We start from the raw sequence: 21001 nt of genomic DNA on the forward strand, positions 1-21001 counted from the left end.
GTCAGTGTCACGTGCCATCTGTTATCAGTGTCACGTTTAATCAGTGCCATGTATCAGTGCCATCTGTCATCAGTGCCACGTATTAATGCCATCAGTCATCAGTGCCATGTATTAGTGCCATCTGTCATCAGTGCCACGTATTAGTGCCATCTGTCATCAGTGCCACATCAGTGTCACGTGTCATCAGTGCCATGTATCAGTGCCATGTCAGTGTCACGTGTCATTGTCCTGGTGCTCCAGGGCCTTCAAAAGAGTAATAAGTAGTCAACAAGTTAGATGTGTAATTTGTGCTCCTAGAACACGTGATGGTGCTCCCTGCATGTTGGGCCTCTCTATGTGGCCAGGCTGTGGAAAAGTCCCACACATGTGGTATCGTAATACTCAGGAGGAGTAGCCAAATGTATTTTGGGGTGTTATTTGTGGTATACGCATGCCATGTGAGAGAAATAACCTATTACAATGACAATTTTGTGGGAAAAAAAGTCTTCAATTTGCAAATAATTGTGGGAAAAAATGACAACATCAAAAAGCTCACCATGCCTCTTACTAAATACCTTGGAATGTCTACTTTTAAAAAGGGGGTCAAAGGGGTATTTGTACTTTCCTGGCTTGTTCGGGTCCCAAGAAATGAGATAGGCCACCAGTATATCAGTTGGGTTATTTTTACCAAAGATATGTAGCAGTATAAATTGTGGCCAAAATTTATGAAGTAAAATGTATAATTTGCTAAATTTTATCACAGAAACAAAGAAAAATGCGTTTTTTTTTATTTTTGCAAAAATTTCGGTCTTTTTTCATTTATAGCGCAAAAAAACCCAGAGGTGATCAATTACCACCAAAAAAAAGGTCTATTTGTGTGAAAAAAGGACAAAAAAACTCATATGGGTACAGTGTTGCATGACTAAATGTCATTCAAAATGTGAGAGCACTGAAAGCTGAAAATTGGTCTGGTCACGAGGGGGGGTTTAAGTGCGCATTAATCGGGTATTTGGTAGACACACATTGATGTACATTGTATGTATGGAGTGTACTGGAGAGCAATCTTTTCCAGCTTACCTATTTGACCCTGAAGCTATGAAGCAGTTAGAATTTGTACTTATCATTCATTTTCTTTTTTCTCTCCATGGGTTAAAACCATTTAACATATCGCTTACCTTGATCGGCTCTGCGACCACTCCTCCCTCACATGTGTGAAAGCTTTTGTAGGACCACAGCTGATCGCAATCTGGATTAGATACAGTCAGTCAGGTGACTATTTGTTTTATATGTGTATAAAAGACAGATTGGAGTCGGTGGTCCTACAGCTATGATTATGCACCATTAACGGTGCGAAACGCATCAGTATTCATCTGTACCTGTATCTCTGATTGATGTATGGACTAAGTTTTTGTCAATAAAGGCATTATATTGGAGTGCGGCCGTCCTCTCTGCACTTTTTGCCAGGGCACGTTCCTGCATCCAACAAGAGTATCTGTGAGGGGTTACAGTGTTTTGGCACCACCACCCAATGCCCACAGCAGGGCCCATTCCTGAGCCCAACAAGTGTAACTGTGAGGGCTTACAGTGTTCTGGTACCACCAACACCTAAGGCCCAATTTTCGGCGAGTATATAGGGCAGGTTGTATAGTATATACACTGCTATTCAGAGTATATAGTGCCTGGGGGCCTGGGGGACTCCCACGCCATTTTTTTTTTAAATTGATACCGGGTTCCCTTTAATATCCATACCAGACCGGAATGGCCAGGTATGGATTTTGGTTGGGACATCCATGCCATTTTTCTTTTGGTATTTATATCTATATTGCCAGGATCCGACAATACATTACAGCCGCGAGCAGTTTTTTTCCTTTTGAAATGTAATTTTGCTGTGGCACTGTTATAAACATGGCAAAGATGTGCTACTTTACTAAGGACACCCCTCAGGCACGATATTTAAAGGAATATTTCATTTTTATTGTTTCTCTTTAAACATTATTAAAATCACTGCTCCTGAAAAACCATCCATTTTTAGAACTTTATTTTGCTTTAATACATGTCTCCTGGGGCAGGACCCAGCTCCCCAAACACTTTTTATGACAATAACTTCCATATAAGCCTTTAAAATGAGCACTTTTGATTTTAAACGTTCGCATCCCATAGACTGCTGCAAACCGAACCAGGGGGTGTTAGGATCATCCCTAGAAGGGGGATGACCTGAACAATGGTTTTCCTGACTCTGCAGCTTTAAAACATCCCACATAAATAAATATACCCATTTGTATCTCCACCAGCCTCTCTGCTGGGGTTTTTTCTAGCATATGATAAATTGTCCTCAGGAAGGACGCATTTGAGTTATTCGGATCACAGTATGGATTCTTGGATGGAAGGAAAGAAAAAAAGGAAAGAAAAAAAGGAAAGAAAAAAAGGAAAGAAAAAAAGGAAAGAAAAAAAGGAAAGAAAAAAAGGAAAGAAAAAAAGGAAAGAAAAAAAGGAAAGAAAAAAAGGAAAGAAAAAAAGGAAAGAAAAGATGCAAGGAAAGCAAGAGAGGGATGGAGAAAGAAAGTAGGAAAGAAAGAAAGAAAGAAAGAAAGAAAGAAAGAAAGAAAGGGGGATGGAGAAGAAGAAGGGAAGGAAGGGCATCCCCTACGTCAGTGTACTCACTGGGAGGTAGGAGGGACTGGATGGATGGATCAGATCAGAAAGAAAGAAAGAATAAGAATGGTAAGAAAGAAAAGATGGAAGGAAAGAAAGAAAGAAAGAAAGAAAGAAAGAAAGAAAGAAAGAAAGAAAGAAAGAAAGAAAGAAAGAAAGAAAGAAAGAAAGAAAGAAAGAAAGAAAGAAAGAAAGAAAGAAAGAAAGAAAGAAAAGATAGCAAGTGAGGGGGGTGGAGAAATGGAGAAGAAGAAGGGAAGGAAGGGCATCCCCTACGTCAGTGTACTCAATGGGAGGTAGAAGGGACTGGATGGATGGATAAGAAAGAAAGAAAGAAAGAAAGAAAGAAAGAAAGAAAGAAAGAAAGGAAAGATGGAAGGAAAGAAATAAAAGAAAAGATGGAAGGAAAGAAATAAAGAAAAGATGGAAGGAAAGAAAGAAAGAGGGGGGTGGAGAAAGAAAGTAGGAAAGAAATGAAGGAAGGAAGGAAAGAAAGAAAGAAGGAAAGATAGAAAGCGAGGGGGTGGAGGAAGGAGGGAAGGAAGGGCATCCCCTATGTCAGTGTACTCACTGGGAGGTAGGAGGGACTGGATCAGACTCCACTTTTCCTTTTCTGTTTGCTGGGCTTCAGCTTGAATCCTTCCCGCCCACACATCCCCTTCTCTGAGGCAGAACAGAAAACACTGCCGAGGCAGACACAGGAGGAGAGGGCAGGAGGAGAAGGAGCAGAAGCCCTCTCTCCTCTCCTCCTCTCCTGTCTGGCTGTGCGGGCAGCAGGGGGAGGGGGGAGATCTGTCAGAGCTGACTCTGCTGTATTGCTCTCCCTGTCTGTAATCCAGAGCTGTATGTGAGCTCCGATCACACAGTAACTTGGTTTCACTTGCAGCCTGTATCTCTCCCTGTAGCAGAGTGAGGGGGCTGTGTGATGGCGGAGATATCTGCTGCTGGAAGAGGCGGCTCTCTCTAATTAAGTAAACTAGGTGGCCGTGCGAAGGCCCCTGTGAGTGCGAGGCCTGAGGCTACTGCCTAATTTGCCTAATTAGAAAGCCGCCTCTGGCAACACCTACCACATGTCCCACACTGTGTGGCAGTCTTAGTGGACCAATTTGGTGTCACAATATTAAAGATTTCTTTCCACAGTTGCGGTGTTGCCACTTTGTCACTGTTCTCCCGACATGTTGTGTCTCACAGGCAGTGATGTAAGTAACTCAGTTAAAATAGGTTACTTAACGCAGTTCCTTTAGAGGGTAACGAGTAATCTAACTTATTACTCTTCCCCTCATGGTAACTCAGTTCCCATTTCTTGGGCGGCGTTACCGCAATTACATCTAGCTCCTGGGAGGCCCTGCCGTGGCCGCGCTGCCTGGCCGTTCCGTCACGGGGATGGGGCTTTCGCCCGCTGAGCTGAGAAGAGGCTGAGACTCAGAGAGACTGTCTGGACCACCCCATCCCACCCCGCCTATCCAGAGAGAGAGAGAGAGAATGTAAGGAGGCAGAGCGGACACTGAAAAATGAAGTCAGCTGACACCAATCGAGTGAAGGGGAGGGTCTCTCTCCCCATGAGGAAAGGCATCCCTGGAGGCATTCAAGTAAGTGACTGTCTGACGATTCGAATTGCAGTGCAATTGATCCATCCCAAGTCCTCCACCACCTCTGCTTCTTACTGATCCCATCTCTACCCACCCACCATCACTTCTACAACAGAGGTGATGGGGGGGATACGCTAGGGATGAGATCAGTGGTGGTGGGGGATGGGATCAGTAAGAGGCAGAGGTGGTGGTGGGAGAGGATGCCACCCCCCCCCCCCCCCCCCAAGTACCACCGCTGCCACCCCTGTCACAGTTACTTTGCTGAGTAACTAATTACTTTTCCAATGTAGTAACCAAATTACTAATGCAATTACTTTTTGGGAGTAACTTAACTAATTACTTTTTTAAAGTAAGATGACCAACACTGCTCACGAGTCTCACAAGTCTGGCCTTTCATGCACCAGGTTTATTAGGTGCTCCTGGGAGATGTCTCGGGCCATTTTCTATAAAAGGGGACTTCCTACTGTACAACCACTACCTGGGTCATAGGTTGACTTAATAAATACATAAAATAAAGTAATTTATTCAAAACAGATCTTAACTGAGCAGATGTTAATGGAAATGGTCCATTAATGTCCATGTTCATAGATCTCAATGTAGCCTCGTACACTCAAAAAAAGTACCGGATCGGAAACAGATGTAAATGAATAGTTAACAGATGATCATCCGTTAACTGCTGTTTGTCCATAGGAATGCATTGTCGTCCATTTGTTTTCTGTTGACTGATGGATAAAAAAAGGATAGATGGCACGCCGTGTGAAAGAGGCCTATCTTGCAACTGCAGAAAGCTGGCTTTTATCCAGGGGCTGTTTTTGTTTGTAAAGCATTTCTTGCTTTGCAGTGCTGAGGTCCTCAGTACATTTCCCAATCAGGATACTACCTGCATGGAGTTTGCATATTCTCCTTGTGCCTTGTGCTTGCATGGGTTTCCTCTAGGTACTGTTTTCACACTCCAAATATGTGCTGTTGGGTTAACCACTTTAACCCCCGGAAGAATTAACCCCTTTCCTTACCCAAGCACTTTTTGCGATTCGGCACTGCGTCGCTTTAACTGACAATTGCGTGGTCGTGCCACGTGGCTCTCAAACAAACTTGACGTCCTTTTTTTCCCACAAATAAAGCTTTCTTTTGGTGTTATTTGATCACCTCTGCAGTTTTAATTTTTTGCGCTATAAACAAAAAAATAGCCTCAATTTTGAAAAAAAATCATTATTTTTTACTTTTTGCTATAATAAATACTGTATCCCCCAAAAATATATAAAAAAACGTTTTTTCCTCAGTTTAAACTGATACGTATTCTACATATTTGTGGTAAAAAAAAAAAAAAAAAAAAAAAAAATCGCAATATACGTTTATTGATTCGTTTGCGCAAAAGTTATAGCATCTACAAAATAGGGCAAGGTTAGGCAATTAGCAGACCTCCAGCTGTTGCTAAACTACAAGTCCCATCATGCCTCTGCCTCTGGCTGTCATGCTTGTGGTTCTAAGAGTCTTGCTATGCCTCATGGGAATTGTAGTTCTGCAACAGCTGGAGGTCCGCTAATTGCATATCCCTGAAATAGGGGATAGTTTTATGGCATATTTATTATTATATAATATATTTTTTTACTAGTAATGGCGGTGATCAGCGATTTTCATCATGACTGTGACATTAGGGCGGACACATCGGATCAATTTTGACACATTTTTGGGACCATACAGCGATCAATGCTAAAAATTGCATTGATTACTGTAAAAATGTCACTGGCAGTGAAGGAGTTAACCACTAGGTGGCGCTGTAGGGGTAAAGTGTGTCCTAGGGAGTGATTCTAACTGTGGGGGGAGGGGCTATGTGTGACACGTCACTGATCAGTGCTCCCGATTACAGGGAGCGCTTATCAGTGACAGGCATAACGGGGAGATGCTTGTTTCCATTAGCATCTCCCCGTTCTTCCTCACCGCAAGACAATCGCAGGTCACAGAGCCCCCGCAAGCCGCCCCTTAAAGGGCCACATACAGGTACGTTAATCTGCCTGTACGTGGCCTTCTGCCACAGTATACCTGCATGAGGCAGTCGGGAAGTGGTTAATAGGTTACTGTCTGATTTGGCCCTAGTATGTGTATGTAAGTGAGGTAATAACTTTAGGTTGTAAGCTAATTGAGGGCAGGGACTGATGTGAATGTACAATATATGTAAAGGCCTGACACTGACAGCACTTGCCCATAATGTCTTCTTGTTTGATCATTCCCACTACCTCCAGGTACAGGGTGTGGCCATGGGCACTAAATGTGCCCCTTCCTATGCCAACCTGTACCTGGGGGAGTGGGAAAGAGACATTTTTGCAAACGACCAATCCCAAAATCTAACTAGATGCATCTTGGGCTGGCATTGTTACATTGACGATGTCCTTATCTTTTGGACAGGCACTCGTGATGAACTAAAACAGTTTTGACGGACTAGCCATCAATAATTTTAATCTAAAGTTCACAATGGAATACAGTCTCAAATCAATTTTCTTGACTTATGCATTAAGGTGGATGATATGCGACGAATCAGTTCATCTCTATATCGTAAACCTTCATCCGGCAATACCATCCTGCATGCCACTAGTGCACATCCCTGGCCATTACTCGAAAGTATTCCGTATAGCCAATACTTACGTCTTCGTCGAAGCTGTACCCAGGATCATGACTTTCAACTAGCCGCAAGAGACCTTTACACCAGACTCAACCAGCATGGATACAGTAAATTATCATTAAAAACAAACCTTCAATAAAGTGGTCAAACTAAATAGGAATGATCTAATCTATCCCAAACCAAAGTCCACAACCAATCAACCAATACGTATAATTACTCAATATTCACGACAGCATAGTCAAATGAAGGAAATTCTCATCAAATACTGACCATTACTTTTGGCTGACCAAACCAAAAATATATAAAACCATACCCTCAACTTACCTATCGAAGATTTCAATCCATGAAAGATCAGCTAGTCACTAGCCATTTTGCTTCTAGGCAACCAACAAAGTCCAAAACGTAGGGGTACCTACTCCTGTGGCCATTGTGATGTATGTCGATTTATTTCCAATTCCTCAGACATCTTACTACCCAATGGTTCGCGTCATACCACAAAATATAATATATCATGTAAAATGGTAGGGGTAGTGTATCTTGAAAACTGCTCCTGTGGCTGTTTTTACATTGGAAAAACTAAACGCCCATTTTTTAAACGTATCAGAGATCACATGTTGCCACTTTTCAAACGTTTATGCACCACCGCTTTGAACAGACACATAGGTCATTACCACAATTTTGACCCCAATGTGGTGCAATTTTCGGCTCTTGAGCATGTACCCCCCCATGTTCGGGGGGGGGGGGGCGAAATTGTCTCTCTTCTCTTACAACTTGAAACTAAGTGGATATACACTTTAGATCAGGGGTAATGAATTAAAATTCAAGGAGGTCCGGTCGACAAAATTTTCTTTGGGCCGAAGTCCGAATCTGAAGTCTGCGCTATGACTCAGAAAGATTGTAGTCACTGTATATCTATCAAAAAACATGAGAAATGTACAATTTCCTTAGCATTTCAACAATATTTATTGTCAAGTTTCAGTTACAATATTAAACATGTGGACAGTTGGAACTAGGATAGCTTTACATTTGCTCTTGTCTTTGTAAGGAAAACAAACAACTATTTTTAACAAAAAAACACAGCACATCCATTTTTCAAGTAAAAGAAGCACCTTCTGACTTTTTTTCAATTTTTTAACACCCAAAAAACTTCCCTCTCTAGTGAGAAAAATTGGATTTTGATTGTCCTGCCAGTAGTTTGAATCTTGGCTTAAATTGAGTTACTGCCATTCTCATGCACATATGTAGGTGCTCATTGGTGAGCCTGGAACGATACTTTGTTTTAATAATGTTCATAGTAGAGAAAGCTGACTCACAGCTGTACGTAGATCCAAACATGGTCAAGGTGTGTAGTGCTACCTTGATTAGACAAGGGAAATCAGTCTCAGGCACAGTCTGTAGCCAGAAGTTAGCCGGATCAGTTCCTTCAAAGTGCTCTCTTAGTGCGACGTTTGCAGGTCAATCATTTCTGTCTGTAGAGATCCCTCATGTGCCCACTTGAAGATCTGCATCACCTCCTTTGAAAACACTCTGACATCTTTAATGAGGAATGGATTGTGAATTAACAGGAGGATCTGATGTCCAAGACTGAAGCTATCAAACCTTTTACTGAAGTTTCCAATGAGTTTATGTATGAAGTCAACAAAAGGAGAAACATCTCCCTTTCCTTGAATCTGTTCTGTCACCTTTGTGAAATGCAAGCACTCTCCTTGCAGATCTTCCTTGAACAAATCCAGTTTTCTCTGGAAGGAGCGGACAGCGGTCATCAAATCACAGATGGAATTGTTCTTGCCTTGGAGCTTTACACTGAGTTCATTAAGGTGTGATGTTATGTCCACTAGGAAAGCGATATTATCCATTGTGCTCTCATCTTGTAAAAACAGTGAAAACTGTCTTGCTTTCTGACTTTTGAGTTGCACTAAGAAAGCTGCTACTTCAGTTCGAATGGACCAAAAGCGTTCCAATACATTGCCTTTACTTAGCCATCTAACATTGTTGTGAAGTAAAAGGTCATTTGCATTTGCCTCAACTTCTTTAAGAAACTCTCTTAGTAAACAATGTTGATGGGATGAGGATACCCTGAGGAAGTTGATGAGTTTCATCATCGTGTCCATGATTTCTGCAAACTTGTCCGATAGAATGGCACACAGGACAGTCTGGTGAATAATGCAGTGGTAAGAAATAAGGTCAGGGTTGTCCTCTTTCAGTCGTGCCACAGCTCCTCTCTCCTTTCCTACCATGGCAGGGGCACCATGTGTGGTAACAGAGACCACTTTTTTCAGATCGATCTTCCCCTTTTTAGAATCTCCTTAATGGCCTCATATATGTCTTGTCCTCTTGTGTGCGTCTCAAGTGGTGTTACACCTAACAGGTCCTCACAAAGTTCTTTTGTTTCTTTGTGAAAAAATCTTACATACACCAAAAGCTGGGCATTATCAGTTATATCCGTCGATTCATCAATGGCTAAAGAAATGCATACTGCACTCTGAATCGCTGCATCAAGTTGTCCCAAAACATCCTCTGTTAATATTTCAGTCTTTTTTGTTGCTGTTGACGCTGACAGTGGGATCTGGTTGATTTTTCTACACAGCTCATCTTTTTGTTTACCCTCAAGTAAAGTTTCAGCAACAGCATTCAAACACTCCTTTACAAATGTACCATCGGTAAATGTAAATGTCCCCATTAGTTTTCCCCCTTACATCAGTTGCCCCTATTAGAGTAATTCATTAATTCATTGCCCCATCAGACTACCCCCAAAAATAAGTTGCCAAAGGCAGACTACTCTCTTACATCAGGCATTCTTGTCAGAGTGCCCACTTACATCAGGTTTCTGCAATGGAAAGCCCCCTTACAGCTGGTGTCTCCCATCAGTGTGCCCCCTTATACAATTTGTCACCATCAGAGTGCCCCATTATATAAAGGTGCCCTCCTACATAGGGTATCCACATCAGCGTGCCCCCTTACATTAGATGTCACCATAAGTGTGCCTCCTTACATCAGGTGTCCCCACCAGATCAGATGTGCCCATCTGATTGCACTTTAAATTAGGGGTGTTCTTCACGGTGCCCCTTTACATCAATTGTCCCCATCACCGTGCTCTTACATCAGGTGCCCCCATCACAGTGCCCCTTTACATCAGTCGTTCCCATCACAGTGCCCCTTTACATCAGATGTCCCCATCACAGTGCTTCTTTAAATCAGGAGTCCCCATCACAGTGCTTCTTTAAATCAGGAGTCCCCATCACAGTGTTCCTTTACATCGGGTGTCGCCCCTTTACATCGGGTGTCCCCATCACAGTGCCCCTTTACATCGGGTGTCCCCATCACAGTGCCCCTTTACATCGGGTGTCCCCATCACAGTGCCCCTTTACATCGGGTGTCCCCATCACAGTGCCCCTTTACATCGGGTGTCCCCATCACAGTGCCCCTTTACATCGGGTGTCCCCATCACAGTGCCCCTTTACATCGGGTGTCCCCATCACAGTGCCCCTTTACATCGGGTGTCCCCATCACAGTGCCCCTTTACATCGGGTGTCCCCATCACAGTGCCCCTTTACATCGGGTGTCCCAATCACAGTGCCCCTTTACATCGGGTATCCCCATCCCAGTGTTAACCTTTAAAATCTATATTTCTGATTTATTAATCAGAAGATATGATATGGGTTTAAAAGAGAATTCTATTGACAAGGGAAAGAAAGGTTTAACATAACACCATTTATTAGAGTAAGTTACAGGTCTATCTAATACACAGAAAATATCTATAGTCTAAGTGAGGGAGTAAAATATTAGGTTAAAATACAACAATAGTACAGATTACATTCATTACAATACAAAACAAGACATATGACAAGCAGGTATACCTTTTAAGTGCTGGGAGATGATCTGATAATTTACCTAATATTGGTCCATAGCTCTGGTCAGTCTCATCTGCCATTATGCTGGGTTTGGGTCCCCTTAATAAGGGCCATTTCTCATTGACTTGCACAGGACCACCCTGATTGGTTAGCCCTCTCCTCCCCTGGGCGTATTTCTTGCAAGATTGGTCCATTTTCTCATAACTTAATTTCCCCTCAATAGCACCTCCTCTTTTGGGTTTAATTGGTTAGTGATAATTAGTCTGAAGCCCACTTAATTAAAGAGGAAGTTTGCTCTTGAATAGGGCACTTAACTATGCATAGTCCTAGCCGGGGTAAATTGTCCATTCTTGAACAGATCAAAGAAATATTTTAAGCATATCAACCACCCTTTGAAATGGATAAATGGTTGATTAGCACGGAAGAATACACAAGCCTTTATCTAGCAAATGAATTCGGCTCCGTACCGACTACACACCCAAATGGTATCTGTTCCTGGGCCTTTGATTATCACATTAGGTAAACAGCAGGACATCTCCCTACCACCCACACTTAGCATACCTGTAAGACAAAGGTATTTTTAATTGAATTATATACGCTGACCAGAAGTCTGTTCCTGTAAGTGAAACCATATGGCCATGTTAAGCTAAAACTATTATAAACCTTCTTTATTTCTTATCCTAATATATACATCTACAATAACAATATTTTACAGATATTAATGAAGATTTCACATAAACTCATAAGGCAACACCAGTGTCCCTTTACATCGGGTATCCCCATCCCAGTGTCCCTTTACATCGGGTGTCCCCATCACAGTGTCCCTTTACATCGGGTGTCCCCATCACAGTGCCCCTTAACAAAATGTGCACATCAGGGTGTCCCTTAACATAAAATAAGGGTCATGCTGATGGGCACATTTTATATTAAGGGGCACTCTGATGGACAACAAAATGTGCCCCTTAACTTAAAATTTGCCCATCAAAGTGCCCCTTTTAATATAAAATGTATCCATCAGTGTTGCTCTTAAAATAAAATATGGCCATCAGCATGCCCCTTAACATGAAATAAGGGTCACATTGATGGTCGCCTATTATGTTAGGAGGCACTCTGATGGACAAATTTTATTTTAAGGGGCATGCTGGTGGGTATATTTTTAATGTGCACATCAATGGGCATATTTTGTAGGGCACATTTTGTTAAGCCCCTTAACAAAATATGCCCATCGATGTGCACATTAAAAATATACCCATCAGCGTGCCCCGTAAAATTAAATTTGTCCATCAGAGTACCCCTTAACATAAAAGGTGCCCATCAGCGTGACCCTTATTTAATGCTAAAGGGCACTCTGATGAACACATTTTATTTTAAGGGGCATGCTGATGGGTATATTTGTAATTTGCACAATGCTGGGCTTTTTTTGTAAGGGGCATGCTAATGGGTATATTTGTAATTTGCACAATGCTGGGCTTTTTTTGTAAGGGGCATGCTGATGGGTATATTTGTAATTTGCACAATCCTGGGCTTTTTTTGTAAGGGGCATGCTGATGGGTATATTTTTAAGTGCACACTGATGGGCATATTTTGTTAAGGCACACCTTAACAAAACATGCAAATCAGTGTGCACATAAAAAATATACCCATCAGCATGCCCCTTACAAAAAAAGCCCAGCATTGTGCAAATTACAAATATACCCATCAGCATGCCCCTTACAAAAAAGCCCAGCATTGTGCAAATTACAAATATACCCATCAGCATGCCCCTTACAAAAAAGCCCAGCATTGTGCAAATTACAAATATACAAATACAGTCATGATCACTAATGTGCCCACATACCTCAACTGCAGGAGGAAGGGCACAACAGAAGCTGCCTCAAGGAGTCGGAGAGCCGGGACCCGGGAATTCGGAACCGCGAGCAGCATGGGGGGCGGAGCGCGCACGTGACGTCACACCCCCTACTGCCTGTGAGCGTGCGTGTCTTCAGCTCCGAGACGCAGCCAGGAGCAGGGGGCGGGCACATGCGCACAGCGTCACTGGTTGCTAGGGAAACCCGCGGTCCCAGCAAACCAATGATTGCTGTCATTTACTACGCGGGCCTTTGTCCTGTCCTGTTTTATAGTTTAACTTTTATAATGGGACCCTGTTTTGATCGGTATACTTAGGTTGGCTAACGCCATTACCCTTGGGGTTTCACTGTTCCCAGCAGCGATGCTTTGCTTCACGAACAAATCCACTAAAGCACTTTAATTAAGGGTATGTATCCAAAGATATTAAACTCCTTTCAATATATTTTAGCCTTCTTAGCCCCATGTTGGTCTTTACAGGACCCTTAATATTTAAGAGCCAGTGGGTAATTGTCCATTTTATCTGTCCCCTGCAGTCACTTGTTGGCGATATCTACAATCGGTCTGCTCTTATTTCAGGAAAATTCCCCCAATTGGTTGCTGTGGTGGGGTATAGGCCAGGGGTAGGTATCTTTTTATGAATTCACTTTTTCCCTCTTTACAAATTGGTGTTTGTTATCTATGTGGGGGTCCCGGCTGCATCATACTTCCAGCTCCATTTTTACAGTTCTGTTATTTGTTATGTTTATAGTTTATCTTGTTGAAACCACTTGGTGTTGAATACTGGCTCCCCTGAAGAAGCCTTTGCAAAGGCGAAACATGGGATATTCTCAAACCAGCCAATATAACTTCGACCAAGTAGAATGATTAGACATGAACTTTTAATGTATAAACTAATCAATGTGGTCTGTGTGTCATTTTGATTACCATTTTATGAATTGCATTAAATAAATAAAATATTTTTTTCTTTTAATATATGGCAAATTATACATTTTTCTCTTACCCCATAATCGTTGATAAAATTTATATAAAAAATATTCATCCCCTTTTGTCAGCTTAAATTGTTAGGCACCGTAATAATCCCTTTCTCTCTACCTCCATTTTTCCTATATAAATACCTGTTGTAATCACAATAATAATTACAGACAGGGACATATCTGCCACAAGGCAAACAAGGCGTTTGCCTTGGGCGTTTTATTTTTTGGGGGGTAGCGCCTCCCTCTCCCACTGGCAGAAGGGACACTAGCGAGCAGTCTGCCATGCCATCAAAATAGGCCGCCGCAGAGGCTGAGATAGACTATACTGAGATAGTGCCACTTTAGGTAGTGAAAGGGCCTGCCTGATTACCTACAAATTGTAATATAGACAGTTTTTGTCTTCTATTATATTGATAGGTATTTTCAGAATGTCAAAATGTGCTGCAATTTGGACAGTGCGGATCCATATTTTTAGATTATGACACTTCTTATCTGTCCACTGGGCTGCCAATAGTGTAGGTAAGGAGGGGCTGGCTAAAGTATCCCCAATTATTTGTGCAAAAATCTTTGATGGAAGTGGAGAGGGTTACCTGTCCAAATCATCTACCCATTTCCTACCCACCACCCTAAAAAATTTGCTAATGGGCCACCAGAGGGGAGAACAGCCGCAACTCGGATGGAGGAGTGATAATGCAGACAGAGTTCTACAAGCAGCTCCACAATGACACCTTAAACTTGCCACCTACTGGAGGAAAATGTTGAGGGCCTCAATTTTGTTTATGTTGCAGATGACGCCTTTGCTCTGGGGAAACATCTGATAAAGTAATTTCCTATGAGGAACCACATCCCAGAGCAGAGAATCTTCAATTACAGGCTCTCTTGCGCCAGAGGGGTGGTCAAAAACGCCTTTGGCATCCTATCGAGCTCTTTTAAGCTGTTTTTGGCTCCAATCAACCTGGCACTCTACAAGATCAATCATGTGGTCCTGTGCTGTTGTATTTTACATTTTTTTTTTTAAGGAGGAATGTGACTAGCTACCTTGCCTCACTGCCAAGTGACGTGGAACCTGCAGTGCTGCCAGGCCCAGCTGAAGACACTGCAGCTTGGCCATCTGTGGACGTGCCAACGGCTCTTGAAAATGCTCGTGCTGGATTGCCCTCACAAATTGCCAAAGATGTATGGCAGAAATACCTAGATTATTATGTGGGTAGAGGAGGAGTGGCTTGGCAGCAAATTGTAGCTGATTATGCCTAATATAATTTTGAGATCATAAACTCATATTTTATTTGAACTACTGTTGTCTGTGTTTCATATCTGTCTTATATATTCACAAATGGGCTTTATTTTGGCCACTTGCTCCAATAGTGCTACATGAGGTGACAATATCTTCTTCAGCTAACTATTATGGTGACGGACCAAATACGACGCAAGGGAAACTGTCAAAAATAAAGTGTAAGCGCCCAACTTATATATGTGTGACTCTTAAAGTAATACAAACGTGTATGTGTACACTTGTATAACAAAATATATGTGAAGTAACCCCAAAAAGAAAAATGGGGGTAATACTGTATTGAAACAATTAATAAGAAAAAAGTGGTGACCTGTGTATATGTGCATAAAACTAATTGGGGACTGTATGAATACTTGTCCCGGTGAAAAGGGAAGCAAAGCAATCAATATAAACACATACAAATATGACTAATAACAGTGATAAAGTCCATGATAAAACATGAAAAATATAAAGTCCATATAAAGACGTGCAGGATATCAATCTCAACGTGTAATGATATCAACCAGGATTCTGTGGTGTTGTGACCAAGAAAGATAATTCACCCTGTGACGATCCCACCACCTTGTAGGGTACAGGCTTACCGGATCTATATGACCCTAGCAGACATACGCCTCAGGGGTCAATCAGAGCTTGTAATCTCGGCCAGAGTAGTCCCAAAACTAGATGTTCCAATCGTGCCACATACGGTTCACACAAACGACTAGATGTTATCACCGTTTTTCATATACATGTACAACTCCGGCAACGACTCAGGCATGGAAGATGAAGAAACAAGGCCAACATGGCATAACGTTTTTTAAAAAATCCTTTAATAAAAAAATTGTTCAAACTCACATTTCCAGGATGATCAATAAAGCATATCAGAGGAAAATTGGCAGTAGCGGAGTCCTTCCGACGCGTTTCGACCTACAGGTCATCATCTGGGGTGGGCTCCAACTACTGACATACTGCCTCATATAGGTACTTACACACTGAAGTGATGCCATTCCCCCATGTGTCACAATCATGCCCACTTCCGGTGTATCCAAGATGGCGGACAGGCGTGCGTTCCACGCCTCCGTTTTTTGTGCATTCCACCCATATGTCCAATCCACCCATTCATGCCTCTTACGTCCAAGTATATTGGACATATGGGTGGAATGCACAAAAAACGGAGGCGTGGAACGCACGCCTGTCCGCCATCTTGGATACACCGGAAGTGGGCATGATTGTGACACATGGGGGAATGGCATCACTTCAGTGTGTAAGTAGCTAAACGTCAAACTAATGCTCTTTCCTGACTACTCAATGGAGACGCAAAGGCAACGCAGGACATTCGACCAAGTCAAGGCCCAGCTGTGCACCAAAGGTCTCAAGTACAACATGATGTTCCCCGCGAAACTCAGAGTGATTGATGGTGAATCCGTCCGTTTCTTTACCTCCCAGAGTGATGCCTCCAGATGGATTGATTCCCTCCCCCGGCAAGGCTTACCCTGGATGGAGAATCCCTGACTGAGGTCCACACGCATCACTGGCTTTGCCCTGCGGTAAGCACACCTGTCCCCCCCCCCCAGTTTTGACCCTCCATCTCTGAACTTGGAGATCCGGTTAGACTGCCTTCCCCCCTTCCCATCAGTTGTTTTGTGCAGGGGGCGAGGGGATGACATGGAGGTGCTGCTTATGCACTGTTGCTCCGCAGGGGAGGGGGTCCATGTTATTATCCTGCTGGCCTTCTGGTCTCACTTCCCCCTGAGTTTGTGCCTGAGGGGTGTACTGCCCTGTTTGTAAGGATACCTCTGAACATGGCCATGCTACACCTGTGATGCCGGACCTGGACACTCTGATAGCCCAAGCTCCCGGGGCTGCACCTTTTTCTCTCCCCTTGTTTTGTCTTATTCCCTCATTTTTTTTTTCTCAAATTTTTGTCTCTTCCCTGCTGGAAGTGTTGCAACTACGAATGGGTCCTTGGAACAATCCAAGCGAACACTGTACTTCAGTCTGAGGTGTCACCTATACCCTTGTTTGATCCCCTTTGACATGTATTGCCTCCAGGAAGTGGCTACGCTGGAGTCTGTTGACTCTAACGCAGAAGACTCTGTCCTAGGTGTGCTGGTTGGTACACACCGCCCCCACAGGAGATTTCTCCTTTAAATTAGTTCAATTAAGTTTGGTTTGGGTTCTCAAACACCCCGGGGCTGTTTTTCTGGGGTGTGGGGTGGGATGGGAGGGGAGTTCTATTTGTTTTTTAGTTGTTTTTTTGTTACATGCTTATATGTTTTTTACTGCGGACAGCTCTATTACAACAAATGTACTGTGTACTGTCCATAGGGGACCCCGATCCAACCCCGGGATAACTCTTCCGATGCACACGACTCTTAAGGTATGGGAATTGGTCAACAGACAGCTGGTGGGCCCAGGGGTGTGGGCCCCAAGGACCCCCCTTTGGGGGAACCCCCGTCTGCCCCATTTTCAGTCCATCCCTAATCCAATTGTCTGGGTCAGGCATGGAGTTATATCACTGGGGGACATGATAGAGACCTGCCGAATCACATGTTTTTCAGATTTCTGCAGCTGCGGCACGCCTTCCGGTCTCAATTCCCATCCCGAGTGAATCTGGAGGTGTCAGCAGTGGAGAACATGCTTGGTTCTGCGGGGGGAGCGCACAATGTCTACGATATATAAACGCGCTGGCTACACATGACAAGACTAGGATCTCCCATTTGTTTGACCTCTGGCACAGTGACGTTCCAGAACTTACTGAAGAGGACTGGGAGGAGGGTATACAGCAATACCTGACCCTGGCGATTTCGGCAAGGGACAGGTATATATAATTGAAGTTCCTTCATCGGTAATACTTTTCGCCGGCAAGCCTGGCAAGGATTTACCCTGACTGACTGACTACCTGCCCTAGATGTAACAAAGACGATGCTGACTTTTTTCACACGGTGTGGTCCTGCCCGGGGGTGGTGGTATTCTGAAAAGACGTCCTGGCTGACATTAATGCTGTGGGGGAGCTTACGATCCCACATAGCCCAATACCTCTCCTGTTGGGTATCTGCAATTTTTTGGAAATCTCTTGGGGGAAGAAACTGTTTATTTTCTATACCACACTATACGCGAGGAAAGCGATACTATTGCAATGGAATCAACCTCTCCCTCCTACTAAACAATTGTGGCAATCCATGGTAAACGCGGCTCTGCCGCTATACAAACTGACTTATCTAGGCAGGAACTGCCCCAAGAAATTTGGGAAGATCTGGGCGGCATGGGTTGAGGCAAAGCATTTGACAATTGATTAGGCCGGGGGGGTGGTGGGGGGTGGAATCCCTTCTTGTTATCTTATGTGGTTTTTGTATTGAGGAGGGAGGTCTCGGGTAATATCTGCTATCTGTAATGTAATGACTAGTGACTCTACGAAATACTAGAAAATGAATGTGATGAGTATCTTCTGCATTTTGGATATCTGTCTGCGCATTTTATTTCTGTAACCTGTTAATGTATGTCTGTTCTTTTTTTATTTTTTTGGAAATATAAATAAAATATTTGTTAAAAAAAAAAAAAAATCCATACCAGACCCTTTATCCGAGCATGCAACCTGGCAGGCCGCAGGAAAAGAGGGGGGGTACGAGCGAGCGGCCCCACTCCCTCCTGAACCGTACCAGGCCACATGCCCTCAATATTGGGAGGATGCTTTGGGGGTCTGTGACCCCTCAAAGCACCTTGTCCCCATGTTGATGCGGAGAAGGGCCTCATCCCCACAACCCTGGCCGGTGGTTGTGGGGGTCTGCGGGCGTGGGGCTTATCAGAATCTGGAAGCCCCCTTTAACAAGGGGACCCCCAGATCCCGGCCCCCCCCTGTTTGAAATGGTAAGGGGGTACAAAAGTACCCCTACCATTTCACAAAGAAAGTGTAAAAAATAGTTAAATAAGACAAACACACTTTTGAAAAATTCCTTTATTAAAAATAAATAAAAAAGAAAAAAAAAAAAAAAAAAAGATTCCAGCGGTGGTAATCCACTCTTGCTATCCAGCGACGGACGATCATCCCTCCGGGGTCCAGGTATTTTTGTAACAGAAACCTGCCTGTGTTACATCAGAGGGGTGCGGGGTCACTCATACGTCACGGGGGAACCCCGGGTTTCCCCTTGCGTCAGAGGGGGGCGGGGTCAGGTGACGGGTGGCCCCACCCTCCGCATATAACAAACGTCAGGCCGCCGGAATCCCCACAGTGTCTCCTCCGTGGAGACAGAAGATGGATGGATTCGCTGCGCTGATTCAGATGAGCCATCGCTGGACCCCGGAGAGATGATCGTCCGTCGCTGGATAGCAAGAGTGGATTACCACCGCTGGAATCTTTTTTTATTTTTTTTATTTTTAATAAAGGAATTTTTCAAAAGTGTGTTTGTCTTATTTAACTATTTTTTACACTTTCTTTGTGAAATGGTAGGGGTACTTTTGTGCCCCCTTACCATTTCAAACAGGGGGGGCCGGGATCTGGGGGTCCCCTTGTTAAAGGGGGCTTCCAGATTCTGATAAGCCCCCCCGCCCGCAGACCACCACAACCACCTGGTATGGATTTTTAGGGGGACCCCCACGTAAAAATTTTTACATTTGACGCAGGGTTCCCCTTAACCCCTTCCCGCCGAGCGTACGCAGATCTGCGTACTCGGCTTCCGGGGGGTATACCGGGATGATGCCCGCACCTGCAGGCATCATCCCGGTACCGTTTTTTACAGCGGGCGATTGGCTTTCCAGCCATAACAACCGATGCGGCTAAAAGCCGCTCGGCTGTTATGCCGGAGGAGCGGGAGGGGACGTCCCGCCTCTCGCCGCTGTTACCGGTGCTCCCGCTCGATCGGGAGCACCGATCAGTGGTCCGACGCCTCCGGCTGCTGCGGAGGAACTGGAACGAAGCCGTAATCGGCTTCGTTCCAGTCTCCTCATCGTAAACACGGAAGCGACGTCATGACGTCACTTCCCGTTTACTCGGCTGCCAATGGCGCCGGTTTTAAAAAAATATTCGGTATTCAGAATCGCCGTTTTCGGCGATCTGAATACATTGAAGTGTAAAGGAGGGGTGGGGGGTCTTTTAGACCCCCGATCCCTCCATAAAGAGTACCTGTCACCACCTATTACTGTCACAAGGGATGTTTACATTCCTTGTGACAGCAATAAAAGTGATCAAATTATTATTTTTTTTTAAAACAATTTAGTCGTTTTAAAATAAATAAAAAAAAAATTTCAAAGCGCCCGCCGTCCCCGCGAGCTCGCGAAGCAAAGAAAACGCATACGGAAGTCGCGCCCGCGTATGTAAACGGTGTTCAAATCACACATGTGAGGTATCGCCGCGATCGTCAGAGCGAGAGCAATAATTCTAGCAGTGGACCTCCTCTGTAACGCTAACCTGGTAACCGTAAAAAATTTTTAAAGCGTCGCCTATTGAGATTTTTAGGTACCGTACTTTGTAGTCAATCTACAAGTGCGCGCAATTATAAAGTGTGACATGTTTGGTATCTATTTACTCGGCGTAACATTATCTTTCACATTACGCAAAAAAATTGGGCTAATTTTACTGTTTTTTTTTTTTTTTTTTTTTATTCATGAAAGTGTCCCTTTTCCCAAAAAGTTGCGTTTAAAACACCACTGCGCAAATACCGTGTGACATAAAATATTGCAACAATCGTCGTTTTATTCTCTAGAGCCTCTGCTAAAAAAAAAAATATATATAATGTTTGGGGGTTCCAAGTAATTTTCTAGCAAAAAATATGGATTTTAACTTGTAAACACCAAATTCCAAAAATAGGCTTAGTCATGAAAGGGTTAATATCCATACCAGACCTGAAGGGCCTGGTAATTGAATTCGGAGGACCCCCACGCTTTTTTATTTTTTTTTATTTTTTTATCAATGACTTTCAATGAGTGTTCTCTGTATTATAGAGCCGACAATTCATAATAGCTGCGAGTGATTTTAAAGGACTTTTTTTCCTGCATAAATGACACTTTGTGCAAGGACAGTTCTAAGCACCAGAAACATGTGCCCCTTCACAGGCATACTATAGACACCCCCCCCCCATACGAAATTTAAAGGAATATTACACTTTTATTGTTTCACTTTAATCATTATTAAAATCACTGCTCCCGAAAAAACGGCCGTTTTTAAAACTTTTTTTTTGCATTGATACATGTCCCCTGGGGCAGGACCCGGGTCCCCAAACACTTTT

The sequence above is a fragment of the Lithobates pipiens genome, unplaced genomic scaffold, assembly GCF_037356315.1.
Source record: "Lithobates pipiens isolate NorthernLeopardFrog02 unplaced genomic scaffold, aLitPip1_a1.2 Scaffold_16, whole genome shotgun sequence".
NCBI lineage: Eukaryota > Metazoa > Chordata > Amphibia > Anura > Ranidae > Lithobates > Lithobates pipiens.